Source organism: Schistocerca cancellata, chromosome 7 (assembly GCF_023864275.1).
Source record: "Schistocerca cancellata isolate TAMUIC-IGC-003103 chromosome 7, iqSchCanc2.1, whole genome shotgun sequence".
In the NCBI taxonomy this organism is placed as follows: domain Eukaryota; kingdom Metazoa; phylum Arthropoda; class Insecta; order Orthoptera; family Acrididae; genus Schistocerca; species Schistocerca cancellata.
In genome coordinates this window covers 312,963,370-312,966,545 of record NC_064632.1, presented here as the reverse complement: position 1 = coordinate 312,966,545, position 3,176 = coordinate 312,963,370, and positions in this window count along the sequence as shown.

Here is a 3,176-nt window from a genome sequence, read left to right as displayed (position 1 = left end):
GATTTTATGTTTTGTGAGCTATTGGCTGTATGGTTGAATAAAACGAAGCCAATACAAAAAATTTGATAAAAGTTTGTGAAAGTTTGTTGCTGTCTGAGTTCATAGGCGTTGTCTACATTCCTCAACTAACCATTTGTGTTCTGTCTTTCGTGGTCCATTGTCCTTTCCTTAGGCCCATCGCCTCCGACCCTTGTTCCATCCACCATGTCCGTGTCGTTCCTCGATACCTTCTGTCCTCAATGGATTCTAGGAATGCTACTCATGGTAGTCTTTCCTCTTCCATCCTAATTAGTTGTCCTCCCCACGTCACTCTTCTTATCATTTTTGCTACTGAAGTTTTTAAAATTTTATGACACATGTATATATCAAAATTTGTAACGCACACCTTTTCACTAAATTAAAATTTTTTCAGATATACTTTGTACAATGTACTAAATCTGCTGCTCTAGAGGTGAAGCACATGCCAAGAAATCGAGGTGTCGCAGCATCGAATCAAGTTGGATTGCTGAAACTTTCACTCTACCTTGAATCTAGCTTTCGCATCAAACGCTGTGAGAAGTCGTCAAGAACTACATGCTGTTCAAATTCCATGTTAACTGTCCGTCTCTTTTCCAGAGATGGTAACACGAATAGATTTGGAACATGCAAGTCGTTAAAGTGGTGTCCAACTGAAAGACTTGCACCTGGCTATTGGGCCACACGAAACAGCCACCATGAGCACTGATGGAAGTAAGTTGTTATATTAAGATATGTTCCATGTTTTATTATTACTGTGTTACTGTTCATACTAGCTTTTCTCCCCCCCTCCCCCCCCTCCCCCCCCCCCTCCCCCCCCCCTCCCCACGCCCGCAGCTTTGCTCAGTAAGTGTTCAACACTGTGACCATGTCTTCCTCCTCCCTCTAATCATATCCTTACCCCCTCTCTTGTTCCATATCTGCCTGTTCCTCTTCGCTCCGGCCGCTGTGGCCGAGCGGATCTAGGCGCTTCAGTCCGGAACCTCGCGACTGCTGCGGTAGCAGTTGAAACGTCCCCTTTGAACAATTATATACGACTGTGCTTAAACTGACACACAATATTTTTTAGCGCAACGCAATCTGACTTTCAGAAATCCCTACAAAGGAATGGCCCTGACTAACATTAACCTGTACCTTTCACAAATCACTTACCTCACCAAAAATCTTCGTTACTCGAACTACCGCAATACAGCGAGCGCCACTACTGCCAGCTAAATAAAAGATTCAAACTACTGAAGGCACTAACTACTGATAGGCATAGTTAGCAAATGAAGGACTTTAATAGAGAACAAACAATGTATTTACCTTAATATTCATAATTGACATCCAGTCTTACAAATTTCAAAACTCCGCCATCTCTCTCCCCACATCCACCACTGCTGGCGGCTCACCTCCAACTGCGCAACGCTACGCGCTGTTCACATCCAGCTGCCGCTTCCCAACACTACAATGGCAGACAACAATGCAAACTAGCTACAGACTGAACACAGCACAGCCAGTGATTTTCATACCGAGCGCTACGTAACGTTGCCGATAAGAAAACATAAACAGCCTACTTACACAGTTTCGAATCCTGCTTCGGGCATGGATGTGTGTGATGTCCTTAGGTTAGTTAGGTTTAAGTAGTTCTGGGTTCTAGGGGACTGATGATCTCAGATGTTAAGTCCCATGGTCCTCAGAGCCATTTGAACCATTTCTCTTCCTCTTCCTTTTCGACCTGCCCACTACCACTCTACAACTTCCGGTTTCTTGCGCCTGACATAAGCTGCACTGCAAAGTAGGTTGATTTGGCAGGCCAATACCGTTCCCACAAAACATATATGTTGTTCATGGCAGTATATACACCAGAGCCTCGAAAAAAGACATTTTCCCCTATCTCCACACGTAATGGAGCTAGAAGGTTGATACTCATGAGACCTGCTCTACCTCTACCCAATTTGGTTGAAATCAATTCTGGGGTTTAGAGAATATCCCAGGCATACGCACACACACTCTGTTTTATATACAGTATATGAAGAGCGGCAGTAGCCTTTTCAGTAGTTGCAGGGGCAACAGTCTGGATGATTGACTGATCTGGCCTTGTAACACTTACCAAAACGGCCTTGCTATGCCGGTACTGTTAACGGCTGAAAGCAAGGGGAAACTACAGCCGTAATTTTTCCCAAGGTCATGCAGCTTTACTGTATGGTTAAATGATGATGGCGTCCTCTTGGGTAAAATATTCCGGAGGTAAAATAGTCCCCCATTCGGATCTCCGGGCGAGGACTACTCAGGAGGACGTTGTTACCCAAAGAAAGACAACTGGCGTTCTACGGATCGGAGCGTGGAATGTCAGATCCCTTAATCGGGCAGGTAGGTTAGAAAATTTGAAAAGGGAAATTGATAGGTCAAAGTTAGATATAGTGGGAATTAGTGAAGTTCGGTGGCAGGAGGAACAAGACTTCTGGTCAGGTGCCTGCAGGGTTGTAAATACAAAATCAAATAGGGGTAATGCAGGAGTAGGTTTAATAATGAATAAAAAAGTAGGAGTGCGGGTAAGCTACTACAAACAGCATAGTGAACACATTATTGTGGCCAAGATATACACGAAGCCCACGCCTGCTACAGTAGTACAAGTTTATATGCCAACTAGCTCTGCAGATGACGAAGAAATTGAAGAAATGTATGATGAAATAAAACAAAATATTCAGATAGTGAAGTGAGACGAAAATTTAATAGTCATGGGAGACTGGAATTCGGTAGTAGGAAAAGGGAGAGAAGGAAACGTACTAGGTGAATACAGATTTGGGGGGGGGGGGTGGAGGGGGGGCGAAGGAATGAAAGAGGAAGCCGCCTTGTAGAATTTTGCACAGAGCACAACTTAATCATAGCTAACACTTGGTTCAAGAATCATAAAAGAATCCTGTATACATGGAAGAAGCCTGGAGATACTGACAGGTTTCAGATAGCCTATATAATGGTAAGACAGAGATTTAGGAACCAGGTTTTAAATTGTAAGACATTTCCAGGGGCAGATGTGGACTCCGACCACAATCTATTGGTTATGAACTGTAGATTAAAACTGAAGAAACTGCAAAAAGGTGGGAATTTAAGGAGATGGAACCTGGATAAACTGACTAAACCAGAGGTTATACAGAGTTTCAGGGAGAGCATAAGGGAAC